This window comes from Prionailurus viverrinus, chromosome B1 (assembly GCF_022837055.1).
Source record: "Prionailurus viverrinus isolate Anna chromosome B1, UM_Priviv_1.0, whole genome shotgun sequence".
In the NCBI taxonomy this organism is placed as follows: domain Eukaryota; kingdom Metazoa; phylum Chordata; class Mammalia; order Carnivora; family Felidae; genus Prionailurus; species Prionailurus viverrinus.
In genome coordinates, this window is record NC_062564.1 from 129,878,663 (window position 1) to 129,899,706 (window position 21,044).

Genomic DNA, 21,044 nt, shown 5'->3' on the forward strand with positions numbered 1-21,044 from the left:
GATTTTACCTCATTCCTCCACATTCATTTCATCAGCAAATTCTGTTGATTCGACCTCCAAATTACATGATGAATCTATCCACTTTTATCAGTCTCCACCTCATCAATCCTGCAGCATGTCATTAATATTCCTTCCTTGGTATATGTGATATTCTCTTGTCTCCTTTCCTACCATTTTTCTTCAATCCAATTTAGTCTTCACTCAGGAACCAGAGCCATTATTTTAACAGAAAACCCAAAGTTTACAATTATCAATGGCTTCCCATTGCATTTAGATTAATATCCAAACTCCTTACAATGAACTTCAAGGCCTATATTATATTTGCATCCTTGACTCATTTCTCTTGAAGTTCCAGGCCCACTAGTCCTTCATTTACTCAAAATGAACCCTTTTTTTTAAATTCCTTAAACTCTTCACACATGCACTGTTCTCTTTTTAAAAAGTTTTTCCCTACTCTTCCTATGATTGATGTTTCTCACTCTTCAAGTTTCAACTTAAATATTATCTCCTCATAGGTTTTCCTGAACAACTCTCTCTTGTTAGAAAGAGGTAAATTCTCTTTATAGCAACATCTTTTTCAACCAATAATCCCTAGCTTCTATGATAACAATATCCACCCCATTGCTTCTCTTACTGATTTTTCTATTTTTCCATTGTCATCTAGAATGTACAAATTATTTCATTCATCCTGAGGCTGAAATGCCTACCACCATGGCCTTGCATACTTTTGAATAAATATATGGCTAAATATATAGCCAAAGATTCATGGAAAATTATTACACAAATCAAATAATTGGAGCAGTTCCTCCTTAGCAGATCCATTCAGAGCCTGGCCATTTGACCTGTTAGTCTGCCCCACTGTCTTTCTGCCCTCCACCGTGAATAGCTTTATCAAGCAGGGAAATTTTCACATCTCAACCACGTTCTTTCCAATTTCCAGTATTGCATCAGACACAGTTTTTCTATATAGAAAATAGCTTTTGAGATCTGAAAAAAAAAATTCAAATAATTAAAATATTTTATTGTAAGTCAAGTATTTTTATAAGTCAAAAACTTAAATGTTAACTGCGCTGGAGCCAAAAATAAAATATAACCTTAACTTACATTTAAAAAAAGCTGTATAGGCCGGAGTTTTTGCAAGATGGCGGCTTAGGAGGACGCTGGGCTCACCGCACGTCCTGCTGATCACTTAGATTCCATCTACACCTGCCTAAATAACCCAGAAAACCGCCAGAGGATTAGCAGAACGGAGTAACCAGAGCCAAACACAGACGAGAGGCCCACGCCCACGGAAGAGGGTAGGAAGGGCAGCGAGGCGGTGCGTGCTCCACGGACTGGCGGGAGGGAGCCGGGGCGGAGGGGCGGCTCGCCGGCCAAGCAGAGCCCGAGTCTGGCTTGCAAAAGCGGAGGGGCATGACGGACTGTGTTCCCACAACAAGCGCGACTTAGCGTCTGGGAGGTCATAAGTTAACAGATCTGCTCGGAAAACGGGAAGGCTGGAGGACAAAGGGAGGGAGAGCTGCTGAGCCCCCGGACGACAGAGCTCAGTTTGGTGGGGAACAAAGGCGCTCGCCAGCGCCATCTCCCCCGCCCATCCCCCAGCCAAAATCCCAAAGAGAACCAGTTCCTGCCAGGGAACTTTCTCGCTCCGCGCAAACACCCAACTCTGCGCTTCGGCGGAGCCAAACCTCCGGCAGCGGATCTGACTCCCTCCCACTGCCACAGGGCCCCACCTGAAGTGGATCACCTAAGGAGAAGTGATCTAAGCCTGCCCCTCCTGCCGCCGTGCACCTTGCCTACCCACCCCAGCTAATACGCCAGATCCCCAGCATCACAAGCCTGGCAGGGTGCAAGTAGCCCAGACGAGCCACACCACCCCACAGTGAATCCCGCCCCTAGGAGAGGGGAATAGAAGGCACACACCAGTCTGACTGTGGCCCCAGCGGTGGGCTGGGGGCAGACATCAGGTCTGACTGTGGCCCCGCCCACCAACTCCAGGTATACACCACAGCACAGGGGAAGTGCCCTGCAGGTCCTCACCACGCCAGGGACTATCCAAAATGACCAAGCGGAAGAACTCCCCTCAGAAGAATCTCCAGGAAATAACAACAGCTAATGAGCTGATCAAAAAGGACTTAAATAACATAACAGAAAGTGAATTTAGAATAATAGTCATAAAATTAATCGCTGGGCTTGAAAACAGTATACAGGACAGCAGAGAATCTCTTGCTACAGAGATCAAGGGACTAAGGAACAGTCACGAGGAGCTGAAAAACGCTTTAAACGAAATGCATAACAAAATGGAAACCACCACGGCTCGGCTTGAAGAGGCAGAGGAGAGAATAGGTGAACTAGAAGATAAAGTTATGGAAAAAGAGGAAGCTGAGAAAAAGAGAGATAAAAAAATCCAGGAGTATGAGGGGAAAATTAGAGAATTAAGTGATACACTAAAAAGAAATAATATACGCATAATTGGTATCCCAGAGGAGGAAGAGAGAGGGAAAGGTGCTGAAGGGGTACTTGAAGAAATCATAGCTGAGAACGTCCCTGAACTGGGGAAGGAAAAAGGCATTGAAATCCAAGAGGCACAGAGAACTCCCTTCAGACGTAACTTAAATCGATCTTCTGCACGACATATCATAGTGAAACTGGAAAAATACAAGGATAAAGAGAAAATTCTGAAAGCAGCAAGGGGTAAACGTGCCCTCACATATAAAGGGAGACCTATAAGACTCGTGACTGATCTCTCTTTTGAAACTTGGCAGGCCAGAAAGAATTGGCATGAGATTTTCAGGGTGCTAGACAGAAAAAATATGCAGCCAAGAATCCTTTATCCAGCAAGTCTGTCATTTAGAATAGAAGGAGAGATAAAGGTCTTGCCAAACAAACAAAAACTGAAGGAATTTGTCACCACTAAACCAGCCCTACAAGAGATCCTAAGGGGGACCCTGTGAGACAAAGTCCCAGAGACATCACTACAAGCATAAAACATACAGACATCACAATGACTCTAAACCCGTATCTTTCTATAATAACACTGAATGTAAATGGATTAAATGCGCCAACCAAAAGACATAGGGTATCAGAATGGATAAACAAACAAGACCCATCTATTTGCTGTCTACAAGAGACTCATTTTAGACCTGAGGACACCTTTAGATTGAGAGTGAGGGGATGGAGAACTATTTATCATGCGACTGGAAGCCAAAAGAAAGCTGGAGTAGCCATACTTATATCAGACAAACTAGACTTTAAATTAAAGGCTGTAACAAGAGATGAAGAAGGACATTATATAATAGTTACAGGGTCTATCCATCAGGAAGAGCTAACAATTATAAATGTCTATGCGCCGAATACCGGAGCCCCCAAATATATAAAACAATTACTCATAAACATAAGCAACCTTATTGATAAGAATGTGGTAATTGCAGGGGACTTTAACACCCCACTTACAGAAATGGATAGATCATCTAGACACACGGTCAATAAAGAAACAAGGGCCCTGAATGAGACATTGGATCAGATGGACTTGACAGATATATTTAGAACTCTGCATCCCAAAGCAACAGAATATACTTTCTTCTCGAGTGCACATGGAACATTCTCCAAGATAGATCATATACTGTGTCACAAAACAGCCCTTCATAAGTTTACAAGAATTGAAATTATACCATGCTTACTTTCAGACCACAATGCTATGAAGCTTGAAATCAACCACAGGAAAAAGTCTGGAAAACCTCCAAAAGCATGGAGGTTAAAGAACACCCTACTAATGAATGAGTGGTTCAACCAGGCAATTAGAGAAGAAATTAAAAAATATATGGAAACAAACGAAAATGAAAATGCAACAATCCAAATGCTTTGGGATGCAGCAAAGGCAGTCCTGAGAGGAAAATACATTGCAATCCAGGCCTATCTCAAGAAACAAGAAAAATCCCAAATACAAAATCTAACAGCACACCTAAAGGAAATAGAAGCAGAACAGCAAAGGCAGCCTAAACCCAGCAGAAGAAGAGAAATAATAAAGATCAGAGCAGAAATAAACAATATAGAATCTAAAAAAACTGTAGAGCAGATCAACGAAACCAAGAGTTGGTTTTTTGAAAAAATAAACAAAATTGACAAACCTCTAGCCAGGCTTCTCAAAAAGAAAAGGGAGATGACCCAAATAGATAAAATCATGAATGAAAATGGAATTATTACAACCAATCCCTCAGAGATACAAACAATTATCAGGGAATACTATGAAAACTTATATGCCAACAAATTGGACAACCTGGAAGAAATGGACAAATTCCTGAACACCCACACGCTTCCAAAACTCAATCAGGAGGAAAGAGAAAGCTGGAACAGAACCATAACCAGTGAAGAAATTGAATCGGTTATCAAAAATCTCCCAACAAATAAGAGTCCAGGACCAGATGGCTTCCCAGGGGAGTTCTACCAGACTTTTAAAGCAGAGATAATACCTATCCTTCTCAAGCTATTCCAAGAAATAGAAAGGGAAGGAAAACTTCCAGACTCATTCTATGAAGCCAGTATTACTTTGATTCCTAAACCAGACAGAGACCCAGTAAAAAAAGAGAACTACAGGCCAATATCCCTGATGAATATGGATGCAAAAATTCTCAATAAGATACTAGCAAATCGAATTCAACGGCATATAAAAAGAATTATTCACCATGATCAAGTGGGATTCATTCCTGGGATGCAGGGCTGGTTCAACATTCGCAAATCAATCAATGTGATACATCACATTAACAAAAAAAAAGAGAAGAACCATATGATCCTGTCAATCGATGCAGAAAAGGCCTTCGACAAAATCCAGCACCCTTTCTTAATAAAAACCCTTGAGAAAGTCGGGATAGAAGGAACATACTTAAAGATCATAAAAGCCATTTATGAAAAGCCCACAGCTAACATCATCCTCAACGGGGAAAAACTGAAAGCTTTTTCCCTGAGATCAGGAACACGACAAGGATGCCCACTCTCACCGCTGCTGTTTATCATAGTGCTGGAAGTTCTAGCATCAGCAATCAGACAACAAAAGGAAATCAAAGGCATCAAAATTGGCAAAGATGAAGTCAAGCTTTCGCTTTTTGCAGATGACATGATATTATACATGGAAAATCCGATAGACTCCACCAAAAGTCTGCTAGAACTGATACAGGAATTCAGCAAAGTTGCAGGATACAAAATCAATGTACAGAAATCAGTTGCATTCTTATACACTAACAATGAAGCAACAGAAAGACAAATAAAGAAACTGATCCCATTCACAATTGCACCAAGAAGCATAAAATACCTAGGAATAAATCTAACCAAAGATGTAAAGGATCTGTATGCTGAAAACTATAGAAAGCTTATGAAGGAAATTGAAGAAGATTTAAAGAAATGGAAAGACATTCCCTGCTCATGGATTGGAAGAATAAATATTGTCAAAATGTCAATACTACCCAAAGCTATCTACACATTCAATGCAATCCCAATCAAAATTGCACCAGCATTCTTCTCGAAACTAGAACAAGCAATCCTAAAATTCATATGGAACCACAAAAGGCCCCAAACAGCCAAAGGAATTTTGAAGAAGAAGACCAAAGCAGGAGGCATCACAATCCCAGACTTTCGCCTCTACTACAAAGCTGTCATCATCAAGACAGCATGGTATTGGCACAAAAACAGACACATAGACCAATGGAATAGAATAGAAACCCCAGAACTAGACCCACAAACGTATGGCCAACTCATCTTTGACAAGCAGGAAAGAACATCCAATGGAAAAAAGACAGTCTCTTTAACAAATGGTGCTGGGAGAACTGGACAGCAACATGCAGAAGGTTGAAACTAGACCACTTTCTCACACCATTCACAAACATAAACTCAAAATGGATAAAGGACCTAAATGTGAGACAGGAAACCATCAAAACCTTAGAGGAGAAAGCAGGAAAAGACCTCTCTGACCTCAGCCGTAGCAATCTCTTACTCGACACATCCCCAAAGGCAAGGGAATTAAAAGCAAAAGTGAATTACTGGGACCTTATGAAGATAAAAAGCTTCTGCACAGCAAAGGAAACAACCAACAAAACTAAAAGACAACCAATGGAATGGGAAAAGATATTCGCAAATGACATATCGGACAAAGGGCTAGTATCCAAAGTGTATAAAGAGCTCACCAAACTCCACACCCGAAAAACAAATAACCCAGTGAAGAAACGGGCAGAAAACATGAATAGACACTTCTCTAAAGAAGACATCCGGATGGCCAACAGGCACATGAAAAGATGTTCAGCTTCGCTCCTTATCAGGGAAATACAAATCAAAACCACACTCAGGTATCACCTCACGCCAGTCAGAGTGGCCAAAATGAACAAATCAGGAGACTATAGATGCTGGCGAGGATGTGGAGAAACGGGAACCCTCTTGCACTGTTGGTGGGAATGCAAATTGGTGCAGCCGCTCTGGAAAGCAGTGTGGAGGTTCCTCAGAAAATTGAAAATAGACCTACCCTATGACCCAGCAATAGCACTGCTAGGAATTTATCCAAGGGATACAGGAGTACTGATGCATAGGGCCACTTGTACCCCAATGTTCATAGCAGCACTCTCAACAATAGCCCAATTATGGAAAGAGCCTAAATGTCCATCAACTGATGAATGGATAAAGAAATTGTGGTTTATATACACAATGGAATATTACGTGGCAATGAGAAAAAATGAAATATGGCCTTTTGTAGCAACATGGATGGAACTGGAGTGTGTGATGCTAAGTTTAATAAGCCATACAGAGAAAGACAGATACCATATGGTTTCACTCTTATGTGGATCCTGAGAAACTTAACAGGAACCCATGGGGGAGGGGAAGGAAAAAAAAAAAAAGAGGTTAGAATGGGAGAGAGCCAAAGTATAAGAGACTGTTAAAAACAGAATAAACTGAGGGTTGATGGGGGGTGAGAGGGAGGGGAGAGTGGGTGATGAGTATCGAGGAGGGCACCTTTTGGAATGAGCACTGGGTGTTGTATGGAAACCAATTTGTCAATAAATTTCATAAAAAAAAAAAAGCTGTATATAGAACTATTTCCCTGTGGTCTGGAAGTCACTCAGTACTCTTAAAAGGTTTTTACCCACTGAAACTAATATGACATTAGAGACACTAAAAACATTTGCAGATAACAGGGAATCTAACTCGTGGAAACTAATAAAAGGTATTACCACAGTACACCATTTATAAACCTTATAAAATTTCTTGGGGTCATTCATCCTTCCTAGCAGTTCAAAAATCATGAATGCTTTCAACATCTCAGAAGCAGCAGACACAGCAGGATAAAGAAGTGTGTACTCTATCGGTACTTTCAGCCATGTTTTTGGATGACCTTACTCAGACAAATGTTGACATAATTAAATAAAGTGCCTATGTCATGGCTAATAGGCAGGAAATGAGGCAGACCAATAAATTCAAGACAGAAAAATCCGAAGTCAGAACAAGTAGTTGATTGTTCAACTATTTAAGACATTTTTTAAGTTTTAAACATCATAAACATAATTCATTTATATACCAAAATAAAGCAATTTTCACTTTTTCTTGTCCCATAGTTCAGTGAAAAAATTTTTACATTTATATTTATTATTTGACATTCTAGTCAGATATAGGATTTGGAGTGTTTTGAAATAGTTACTTAGAGTAGGTCTTTATCTCTCTTCCCTGACAAATAGTTTTACTCCGAATGTTGTCTAGTAATTTTCATTTTCATTTTTATTGAATGTAAGTAATTTTCATTTTCATTTTTATTGAATAAGAGTGTGATTATCATACTTTGGTGTATTCAGTTGGGAGATTACCTTGCTCTCAATCAATACCTAATACTAATTGAATGTCTATTATGTATATTGTGTGTTAACTATACATTATTATGTGCCTGGCAATTTGTTAGGCTTTGTATAAAACTCAGACGGATTTATGTCCTGGAGATGAATCAGGCAGAGATAAATCTGAACACCTCAAGGCTTTGTTCTTTCCACTCTGCCCCTGAAAAATCTCTAGTTTCACTTGGAAGTAATGCTGCCTTCTGAATTTGTTTCAGAGATGTCTTGGGTCAAATACATGGACTCCATCTCCATTTTTTCTGAAATGTGTTCTTCAGAACAGAAGAGCACAGTGCAGATGCCATGAGAAAGACTCATGATAATCCTGCTGCATACAGCAGATATTGTCTTAGCACAACTCACTTTTAGACCCTCTGAGTTGCTCATGACTGACTGAAGGCTTCCACTAGATTTTTATCACAAGAAAAATTCAACCTGTATAGTAGAAAAGTTATAGGTATAAAAGTATGGTATCAAATTGAGCTAGACTGAAAATTTGAATCAATTTAATGTTGGCTTTCAATGAACATACTCCGTGAAATTATGATTCACATAGTATAAAGATATAAATAGCCTGCTATTAAAAACAGACACATATAAGATATTAGTTTAAAAGTTGCATTTTATATTAGTTTATAGGTAACTCACCTCACCTTAACACTGTGCATTCATAGAAAAAATTCCTCCTCTATAACACTTTATAACCACCACTATTTCAACCATATTGTTCTGAGGTTTTGTTAGATATTTTTTCCAGGTTAATGAAACGTCTAAATATCATAAAGAAGACACTGCCTCCATCAATGTCTGAAATTCCCAGGAAGACTTGGCCCATTAATAAAAATCCAAAACTATTCAGACTTGAATACTTATCATTTCTCTAAGAGGCTTATTAAAGATAACAACACTAAGTATTTGTTTACAACTGAATTGCTAGAAACATGTTCCAACACTCCCAAGGAGGCAATCATCCAAGAAACATCTTGCACAACAAATCTCTTTGGAATGATCTGACACTATTGTTGGCCCCTTGATTTCTCTGATGACTAGAAACAGAGCATAGTGTGTGTTTTGGAGGTATTCTGTGATTTATGTGGGAATGATGATCTTACTTTCCTGGCTCAACAATTTGCTCATTGCTTTTCTACTTTATCTTTGTTATGGTTATCTACTTCACACTCATGAGCCATTAATTTACCTGTATGTTTTTGAAGTTATTCTCTTAGTAGAACAAATGATCTGAAAATTAGTTCTTTAAAACTGGCAATTAAATCAAAGGGAATGTTTTCTTTTTCTAAATTAAAAAGGGAAATTTATAGAAATTATGTATTTTTGTTAGCATAAATGTAAAAATCGAGGTTTTTTTTCTAATGAATATGGAAGTCAGTACTCTAAAAATGGCCCTCCAAGATTACCTGCACTAATACTTGAAACTGTGGACATGATCATATTTCATGACTGTGAATATGTTACACACCATAGCAAAAAGGATTTTGAAGAGGGGTTCCTGGCTGGGTCAGTCTTGATCTGTGACTGAGAAAGAAACTGTGACTCTTGATCTTGGGGTTGTAGATTTGAGTCCCAGGTTGGGTGTAGAGATTACTTAAAAATAAAATCTTAAAAAAATTTTTTTAAATGACCCTGCATATATAATTATGGTCAATTTACATTACAATCAAGAGATTACTTTGGATTATCATGTGGGCCTAATCACATAAGCCTTTTAAAAGAGAGTTTTCTCCAGCTACTAAGAAAAGGTGAAAGTTAGAAAAATAGAAAGCCTGAGATTGACATGCTGTTGTTGACTTGAAATGCAGGGCATCATGTGGAGGGACTGGAAAGTGGTCTCTACTCGCTGAGTGGTCCATGCTGATAGTCAATAAGGAGAGACTTCATGTCTCCAAGTCATGGAACTGAATTTAGCCAACTTAGGTGAGCCTGAAAGGGGATTCTTCCCCAAAGCCTCCAGAGAAGAGCTCATCCTTCCCAACACCTTGATTTCCACATTGTAAGACCACAATCGGAGATCCCAGTTGAGCCTTTTCTGTCCTATAGGAGTTTTGAGATAATACACGAGTGTTGTCCTAAGCCACTAAAATGTAAAACAGCAAAGGATAATTAATGCAGACATATTCTGAATTGACCTTTGGATTCCTTCTTAGAATTTTTATAAGATTTATTGTAACTATCCAAAATATCACAATATTCATTAATTTCCTTTGCAATGAATTTAATGAAAATGTTCTCTATACTGTCAAATTAGAGAATAGTTATCACTTAGGATATTTAGGATATTTCAGTCTATACATCTTCAATAATTATGTTAGGGTGTGTTATTCAAGCATAAAAGTAAGCAAGAATCTACTATGAGTGGTGCTATAAAACATTAGGATTAAACTTTAATGAAAATTTAAAATGGAAAACTTTTATTTTTAAAGTTTGTACATTTGATTTATGTCACTCCTGGCTTCTACCTTATCTCTAAGCTCAGAGAAAGTATATAGAATGGTACTTATAAAATCCGTTTTCATCAGATTTGTATTTTAAAAATTCTATTATAAAATGGAATTTCATATGAAAACTCCCTGCAGTGTATTGCATATATTTAATTTTTCTTAAGTAAATCTGTTTCAGAGCCATGTACATCAGTCAGCACTGTTTATTATGTATTAACTCAACTCTACCATTATTTCCGTGCCCTCAAACTCCGAAAAAAGTTCAAATTAAGTATAATGAAAATAATTTTACTTTGAGAAAAATCACCTATTTCATTCACAAGAAGGTTAATCTATTTCCTATCTTTTAATTGTGTTTCTCAAAGTTCCCTTATCCTTATTTTCTCAAATTCAAGTCTCTTTAATATGGAGAGAATTAAAGAAATAACAGCTCAAAAATTTAGTGAAATACATATCACCTTTTTAATCATGATTATATATTTCTGTGTCTATAAGGTGCCATTTGAGCTTTATATCCCATTGAATTAGTGTTGCTTAAAAGGGTTAGATTCATTAAATCAAATAATTAATTTGGTACATCTCATAATTAACATATGAATTATTATTTCCTGTTTTTGTACTGTCTCTGTAGCCAAGGTAAGATTTTAGGATAAATTGAGAAGTGCCTACCTACAAGGCATAATTTGAGGGATGTTTTATAACCTAAAAATGTTTTGACTCCTTCCACAGCCTCTATACCAACCCCTCTTTCTGAAAGAGTTTCTTTTGGGGAGATACAAAATGTCATTAATTCATCCATTCATCCATTCATCTATTCATCTATATTCATTCTTTCAATAAATTTTTATTCAGCATTGGTATAGATTATGGAGGCTAAAATGGTGAATAAGAAGTATTTATTGCATTTCTATTCCATTTTGAAGATAGATAAAATGATGATAATAACATGTAATGTGTGCTCACTTGACAGATGAAAATAGTAATATGGGATCATGAATATTGTCTTAAAATATTAGGAGATGCTTCCTAAGATGTGAAATTTAAGGAGGATCCTTAAGAACAATGTAAGTTAGATAAGCAAGGTGAGAAGCAATTATATTTATTTCTGTGAACTTTCCTGGGGAAGAACAGGACAAATTCTATGTGTAGAAGGTGGGAGAGGTTAAGAAAATTATGATACCTCTAAGGAACAGCAAGATTGGTGCCTTTGGAAATATACAAAACCGTGTAGTCCATATGGCTAGGAGTGTAGAGTATAAAGCTGGATTTGAAGTTAGGATTTTGAGGTTGGAAATATAAGCTTATCCATACTTTAAAGGACTTTGCTCTGTTGAGAAGTTCAGAGTGCAGATGTTACCAATATAATTTAACAATGTATCTTGATATTTTGCCTCATTAGATTCTGTGTGTCTGTGCATGTGAGTATACATATGGTTTTATTGTAACAAAGAAACTTATACACTTTTAACATTTAAAACTGAGCACCCTTTTTCCTCTCCAGTGAAAACAAAAAGAAAATTTAAAAATAAACAGGATACTTATTTACTTAAAAATAAATACAAATAAACATTGTCTATTACAATAGACAGTGTCAACTCCAAATAAGATCCTACAGGTTCTGCCGATTCTCCCATCGAGTGACAGGGCTCAAGTCACTAGGAGAGAATTTTATTTTAAAAAGTTACCTTCAACTGCAAGGATGTCTGTGAAACATCACAACCAAGCATTCCAAAGGAGAAGCCATGTTGTCAAAATGCCCACTTAACCCACCCAAACATCTCAAATCCTGAACTTCTAAAACCCCATTTTTAAAAGTTTTTTTTTTTCTTTAAACAAGAGAAAGTAGACAGATACATGTTGGTAAATGCTAACTGTCCATACTCAGAGACACAGTGTAATCTCTGAGCCCAATATACAAAGAAGGGAGGGGAAAAGCTAGAACTCTGTGCCCTACTACACAGGGGCCTAGCACCCTCCAGCTTCCAGCAGAGCTAGGGGAGCAGAAGGTTTTTCTTTTTTCCCACAGAGCACGATGGTGTTGATTCCATCAAGTTTTTGTTGAGACAGAAAGGGATATAAAAAAATTTGGATCAGAAAGGGGTAGAGATTCTTTTCCCACTGTATTCTGCTCAAGGTATCTCCCTCCCCAACCCCCCAAAATAAATTGAGAAACATGGTATAAAGGGAGAGAAAAAAGTCTTCAAAAAATAGGGCAAATGAGCACAAGAGGAGGAGGGGGAAAAAAAAGACTGAAAGTTGCTCCCAGGAACTGGAGGAAATTAAAAAAGGAAGCTTGGAATCCATCAGTGTTCCATTAGTCATCTTCTCCTTCATCCTCCTCTCCTTCCTCCCCCTCATCATCAGCTTCATCTTCAGCTTCATCCTCATCTCCTTCTTCATCGATATCTTCCAACCCTTCATCATCATCATCTTCTTCTTCTTCTCGTTCCCCTTCATCATCCATATAGGGAACCAGGTAGTACTGTAACAGATTTGGCCAAATATCACCTTTGATGACCTCTCCTAACTCATCTGCACCCACATCAGAATGGTCAGTAAACCGGGTGAAGAAGCTCTCTGGTTCCTCACGCTGTCTCTTCCTGCTGGCCTTATTCTATGTCTGACTTGAACGTTTGTCAGATCCTTTCCAGATTTCCATTTGATTTCAGTGGACTTTGAAGATAGATCATCACTCTCATTCCTACGATATTCTTTGGAGAGAACTTTATTTTCGACGTGAGGGTTTTCATCAAAATAAAAATCTATTCTGTAACCTGATTTAACGTCTTCAAATTCTGTCACTTCAACTCTTGTCAAATAATGCAGCGCCTCTTCATCCTCCTCCCAAGCAGTGAAAGCACTTGTGGATGGTTCACAAATGTTGTTACCCCAAAATTTTGGATTTGGGCGATCAATTCCAACCAATCTCTTCTGAAAAAAAAAAGTTTGGTGGAATTTGTTATATTTCTGTTCTACTTCAAAAACCTCCCCACAGGCTTTTTCATTTAGTCTGTCTATTTCATTTTGTACTTCATCAATATGCTTAGTTGTTTCTTGCTGTCCTTTTTCTTCCTTTGGCAAGTGCTGAGAGGACAACGTCTCTTCTGGCTTGGGGACATGAGGCACTAGCGGTTTCTTGGTTTGAGGAGGGAGTGAAGACGTGTTTGGGGCCCATGTTGCGAGGAAAGTCCACAAAATAAAGGTAGGCACATGTCTTGGAGAAACTCAGATTATTTGCCTAATTAGATTCTTATCACAGTGTTAAAAGTTATCAAAATGAATTTCTCATGATGTAGAAAACCTTTGGAAGTTATGATAAATATATCCCTAAGCTGGAAGATTATTTTAATGCTTTCTTGAAATGCTTGTTTATATGTGTATTAACTTATGTATTATTTCATATGTACCAATATTATCAGAGTATCTTGTATTGGAATAACTATTCCAAGATAGCAATGATAAAATTGGGACAATATGTTTAAAATATACATTTCAAGGTACCTGTGGATGAATAAACAGACCTGAAGGTGAGCCAGATTTTGGAAGAGGATATTTGATCCAAGTGAGATTTACATTTATGTGGCATTTTGCCTGAGGGACTCATTAGTACTCAGGGCTCAGGATAGGTGGAACTTAAGGAAAAACCCAGGGGGTTATTGATTTGGGGAGTCAATGGATGGAGACTAGGATTGCTTAGGTAGCTGAAACATGAGGTTGAATATGCCACAAAAGTACAGAGCTACAGAAAAGGTGACCTCAAATATCTGGGTTTCAGTTAATTTGGCTTATTTATAAATGAGGTATTCTATATAAAGTTTCTCACCTGAGGCCTGATGTTAACATTAGCTGAATAGCTGAAAAAATTCAGTTGAGGTTTCAGCTGTTGCCCACTGCATGGAAAGACAGTTTAGAAAATAAGCCCAGTGAAGTTAACTGACTCTTTCAACATAAAGCAGTACTTTCCAGAGCAGGATAACAAAATCCACTGTCTCTGCAATATCTCCCACAATGTCCAATAAACAATAAAAAAGATATTAGTTTTCCAAAGAAACCACAAAGTGGGACCCATAGCAGAGAGAATATGCTGCTAATAGAAATAGGTCTTCATATTTGTTGATTATTAAGGAGACAGGAACTTTAAATTGGATTAGGAGGCATGAATGTTAATTCAGCTAATATAAATATGTTCAAGGACATAGAAAACCTTATCTAATGTGTTGCCAAATATTATTTATATGTCTGCATAAACCAAATAGTGTTGCTTTGTACAAATGCATTTTTAGTTATGTAAATGGAATCGCTTATGTATTTTGTTGCTTTTTGCTTTTTTCATTGAACAAGATGTTTTTCAAGATCTATAGATGCACCATATATACATCATATTTCTCTAACCCCCATATTTTACCTCACCTTTGTCCCAGGAATGGTCACATTGATTGACCGCATTTCAACCATTATGATAAAATGAGCATTCTCGTAAGTTGCTTTTATGGCCCTGTGTGACAATTTCTTGGAGTATATATCCATGAATAGAATTTTTGTGTAATAAGGTAGGTGAATACTTAGTGTGGGTAAAGTTCTATAGCTAACCCAAATGATTATACCAATCTACATTCCTGGTAGCAGCACATAAGACTTCTTATGTTCTCTTATCTTCAAAAAGGTTTGGATTAGCCAGCTCCCTAATTTGCATAAAGTAAAATCTCCTTATATATATAGTTTGCCAATGAATGTGACCATCTCTTCAATATGCATATTAGCTTTCAGAATTTTCTGTTCCGTAAATTACCTGTTCATGATCTTTGCCAATTATTTTTTCTGACAGAGTTGTGTTTTTCTAGTTGTTTTGGAGAAGCAACATGTACATTGTACATATTAATCAACTTTTACTTTTGGATATTGCAAATTCCATTCCCTAGTTTGCCTAATAAATTTGTCCTTGGTTAACTGTGTTGAACATAAAACCATAATTTTGATGTCATACAATTTGTTCCTGACTTTAATTTTTGCAGTTCTTCTCCACTCCAGTTCACAAAGCTATTTTCCTAAATTTTCTTCTATTTGCTTTGTAGTTTTTCCTTTCAAAATTATGTCTCTAATCCATTAGAAGTCCACTCTTGTGCCTGTTTCTTAATCAAAACTGAGGAAGACTGAAGACAACCTATTCTTTCTTAAGTTTAATTAATATATAGTGCTAGTCATAGGGGTACACACTGTCCCCCAAGAACATGTGCCAGCTGTTCTTCCTTTTAGAGCTTCTAGAATGACTTCCTGATAAATTAACAATTGTCTACAACCTTACCCTTCTGTTGGGTAAATCTACAATAAGGCAATCCAATGTAGAGAGAATATCATGTTTTAAGCTTGCTTTCAGATTGATTTTAAGCAAGTTTTCTAATGGTGAGCACTTCATAATAAGGCAGAGCCATGCTAAAACAAGCAAACACAAATGCAACGCCCCAAAACCAAAAGCTTTCTTCTAAGGATCATGGAACAATGATCTATCTCACTTTATGTTTTCCTTGCTGTCTCCAACTTTTCTCCCATGTAAACATAATGTATCATATGTGTGCTTCCCAACCAAGGAACAACTTTTACAAAACAAAAACAAACAAAACAACTTTTAGGGGTTGCCAATTCGTTAAGTTTCAACCAGAGCCTGAATTTTATGATTTCTATACCGATTTTCTATTATATTCAAATTCTATATATCTTGTCGTAGTCACATTTTGAAAATTTATCTTTAGTCTGTCATATTTTGTTCCATCATTAAATACCAAAAATAATTTTTAAAGTATAGTTAGATATACTATGACAAATATTACACTTAGAATTTTTCCGTAGATGAAGATTGAATAAGTAAATGGAACAGTTTAAAACACAGAAAATATTTTGTGTTGAAAAAGACAATGCTTTTCTCACTTAGTCTTCTGTAAGCTTTTCCTTAAGGATTTGTAGAAACAGAAGAATCATAAACAGTTTCATATGTACATTATCTGCACTAGCAATTTCATTTTAATATTAATGTCATCTTCATTTTTCTATCAATGTAACTTTGCCTGAAAAGCTTTTGATTAAGTATTATATCTTTTTCTGTTTTGTTTCTCTTGATACTCACCCTCTTCTCTCACTTTCTCTGAGTTTAAAGTAAATATTTAATAGATAATATTCAGAGAAGGAAATACGGATGCATTAAAATATTGTTAGGATAGTACTCTGAGCAACCTTGCAGGAAAATATTTTAAAACAAATATTGTAATGCCATTAAAAGGTGGTTTGGTTTATGTGTTTGTTTGTTTTACTTGGCCTTATAATTCCTGGTTGAGGGCATACAGTGGTAAAATTGTAAATCTATTTATTGAAAATAAATATTGATATTTTGACACTCATGTTATAAGGGTCAATGATAAAAGCCGTAATACTAAAGATTCAATTTGTGGTGACAAACAATTTAGTAATGACATTAATTTATCAAGTTTTCAAAACCTTATGTAGAAAGAAAAATAGGAGGTCAAAAGGACTTAGGTATTTTGAGAATGTACAGGATTGATCCTCAGATAGTCACCCTTGAAATATGAAATTATTTTCATTGTAAAACACACACACACACACACACACACATACACACACTCACATATGCCATGGATACATCAGAACATTATCTCTTCAAAACACATTTAAAATACATCAACAGAAATAATAATAGAACTGCATCTATTAATGAAGCTTAAGACATTTTTCCTGATGCCATTGAATTTCAGGGGTTCTTATTATCTGTGTAAGAAAATATTATGGCTGTTTAAATTATCCCTGTTTAATCTAAAACCTATAATAATCAAAATGACTAAGAATGATTTAGACTCCATGACAGAAGTGGTGGTGATAAAATTGTGGAGTTAATGCATTGTGCAGATCAGAATGTTTTTTGGAGTTAGATGTAGGAAGGCAGATTAATAAGAAATAAGGATAATGCATTTGGATTTATACTTTCATAAATCTTTTCCCTGAACAGCAGTAGGAATTTACAGAGGATACATCTAAACTATAGACAGTGCTCCAAAGATAATCAGGGCTTAGAAAACTAATCATAGAATAGTATTCAAGTTTTTATGTTGAGTTGGATTTCTGGGATAGGATTTAATACATTCAAATGATTATCATAATATTAAAAAAAAACAAAAAAGAAACAAATAAACAAAAACTTTCTTGTGTACTACTCACAAGGAAGAATGAAATTTTGCATCTCTTAACCATAAAACTGCCCTTCATACATGTAATATCCATAACTCATGTTGACTTTCACTTTCAAATTCTGACTGATCAAGCACAGAAATTGTGTTTTGATCTTTGAGTCAGTAAAATTTATTTTATAAAAATCAATCAGTTTTATATTTTGTTAAAGAGATGGAAAAGAAATGCAAAATTTGTGCTTTTCCTGTATGGAAAATATGATTAACTTGCTCAACATCCTTTCCAATCTCCTTAAAGTTTGGGTTCTGCAACCAGTTCTGACAATTCAAAGCTGAGGTATGTGAAAAGGGAAGTGAAGTGCAGGATACGTATTTTATGCACATTCATGATGGGATGGTTTTGAAACTAGAATATTTTTGATTCCGCAGCTTACTACAGCGATGTACCTTTCTGATATCACAGCTCTGATTGCAATAGTGATAGCAGTGGCCTTGTGCATAAAGTGGTAGTTGTAGCTATCCCAAATTTGGCAACGGCAGAGAGCCCTTACCTGGGCTTTGCTTTAGAATTTTATTCCTGAATAATACTCCATTGTGTGTTCATCCTAGAGCTTGCTCCTCTAGCTCCCAACAATGGTTTTCTATGCACCTATCAAACCTTCTGCATAATATAAACCACACAGAGGTATGAGAAGTGTTTGTAGTCACTGAACTTCAAAGAAAGGAAAATCTGTGATTGCCTCTTTGACCTGATCTGATTAGTTTTGACACTAGTGAAAGTCAGCTTACTGTTAGTAAATGCGACACAATTCCCATAAGTGTTAAAGAGCTCAAACAGAAAAAAATATATATTTATGTTTCAATCTTCAGATCACGACAAATTCAGAAAATCAGAGTTTTTATGACTTACCCAAAGATGATTTCTTAAATTTTTCCATCAAAACTTGTTTTAATATTCACAATAACACCAAGGACAGTGTTCTAGTTTTGGCATATTAGGAACAAGGTCATAAAAAGAAAACTTCTAAGTCCTAAATTGTCTCTTTAATATTGATGCTAAGTATCTTATAGGCAAACTCTAATTTGAGATAATAAGATTGGCAAAATATATGATTAACTTCCTAGTGTAATTTTTACCCAAACTACCCTAAATTACTTAATATAAGCATGCTCATGTATCTCAACTCTCCTTTGGAAAACAGTGATAGGACAGTTTGGATAAACAAGGCTTCATATTTTTCTTGCTATCAGCAGTTTTCCAAAGTTTAATGAGACTTTCCCAGTAAAGTATCAGAATTCCATGGCCTTCTCAACAAATTATACCTAGAAGTAGAGCTTAGTATACATTATCTATAGGATGCATACTTTTGGGTAAAGTTTTGTTAGGTTATTTCTTTTATTGTTATTTTTTATTTAATGTAAAATTTACCATATTTACCAGTTTTACGTGTACAATTCAGTGGCAGTAACTACCTTTATAATGCAACCATCACCACAATTTATTTCCTTTTTTTGAGGGGGAAGTCCATTTAAACCCAAATTCATGGTTATGTTTCATACAAATAGAATCACACAATAAACATTTCTTGTGTATCTGGCTTATTTACCTAACAATGTTTTCAAAGTATATCCAGAATTTTATTCCTGAATAATATTCCATTGTGTGTATATGCCACATTTTCTTTATCCATTCTTCAGCTGATGGACACTTGGGTTTCATCCGCTTTTGACTATAAGGGAATGGAATAAGCTTTTATGAATATTCATTTACATATACTTGTCTGAACATTCCTTTCCAATCATTTGGAGATATGTACATAGGAGTGGAATTGGGGGAGGTAATAAATATAGTAATTTTACATTTAAGTTTATAAAAAGTTATTTATTCAATTTTGAGAGAAAGAGCATGAGTGGCATCCAGGCAGAGAGAGAGAGGGACAGAAGATCCAAAGTGGATTCTGTACTGACAGCAGTGAGACGATGTAGGGTTTGAACTCATGAACTGTGTGATTATGACCTGAGCTGAAGTTGGACACTCAACTGACTGAGCCAACTAGGCACCCCGACATTTAGCTTTTTGAGGAACCGCAAAATTCTTTCCTATGGTGATTAAGCCATTTTATATTCTCACCATCAGTTTATGAGAGTTCCAATTTCTTTCCATATTTACCAACTTATTTTCCTTTTTAAAAAAAAATAGTTATTCTAATAAGTATGATATGATATCTCATTATTGTTTGATATGCATTTCCCTAATGATTAGTAATGTTGAGAATCTTTTTATGTGCTTGATGGCCATTTGTATATATTGGGGGGAAACGTCTATAATATTTTAGCTTTTTAAAAAAATTGGGTCATTTGTCTTCTTGTTGGTGAGTTGTTTGTTTTCGTATATTTTTCATACTGGACCCTTATTATATATATAATTGGTAAATATTTTCTCTCATTCTGTAAATTATCTTGTTGCTATATTGATAATACCCTTTGATCCACAAAGGTTTTTAATTTTTATGAAGTCTTATTTATCTATTTTTTTCTTTTGCTGCTTATACATTTGGTGTCACATCAAAGAATTCATTGCCTGATCAGGATCATGAAGGCTTACTCTTGTGTTTTGTTCTTGAGTTTTATGGTTAGAGCTGGTATATTTATGTCATTTATTATGCCATCCATTTTGAGTTAATTTTTATGTATAATGTGAAGGAGGAATCTAACTTCATTTTTTTGCATATGAACCATACCATTGTCCCAGCAATATTCATTGAATAGAATATTTTTTTCCCTTTGAGTGATGTTGGCATGTTTGTCAAAAATAAATTGGTTAATGGGGCGCCTGGGTGGCGCAGTCGGTTAAGCGTCCGACTTCAGCCAGGTCACGGATCTTGCGGTCCGTGAGTTCGAGCCCCACGTCCGGCTCTGGGCTGATGGCTCAGAGCCTGGAGCCTGTTTCCGATTCTGTGTCTCCCTCTCTCTCTGCCCCTCCCCCGTTCATGCTCTGTCTCTCTCTGTCCCAAAAATAAAAAAAAATAATAAAAATAAATAAATAAATAAATTGGTTAAGGATACATGAACGTATTGTCGGACGCTCAATTCTATTCTATTGGTAGATTTATCCATCCGTATGCCAGAGCAATACTGTTTAGATTACTGTAGTTTTGTAGTAAGTTTTGCAATCAGGAAATGTGAGTCTTGTACCTTTGCTTTTATTTTTCAGTATTTTTTTTTTTTGGCCATTTGAGATTCCTTGAAATTCCATATAAATTTGAAGATCAGTTTTTCCATTTTTGAAAAAACACCTTTGGAATTTTGATGGAGATTGTATTGATTCTATAGATTGCTTTGGATAGTCTTCACATCTTAGCAATATTAAGTCTTGCAATCCATGAACAAGGGATTTCTTCCCATTTATTTAGTTCTTTTTAATTTCTTCCAGCACTGTTTTATAGTGTGTAGTGCAGAATTCTTTCATTTCTTGGTTAAATTAATTCCTGTTGATTCTATTCTTTTGGACGGTGTTGTGAATGTGATTGTTTTCTTAT

General features: G+C 36.2%; 1 pseudogene; it reads right to left on the reverse strand.

Annotated features, from left to right (window-relative positions):
- Positions 1 to 12,560: 12,560 nt before the first annotated feature.
- The window catches only part of LOC125164836 (protein SET-like), a 56,187-nt pseudogene continuing 47,703 nt past the window's right edge, over positions 12,561 to 21,044 (reverse strand).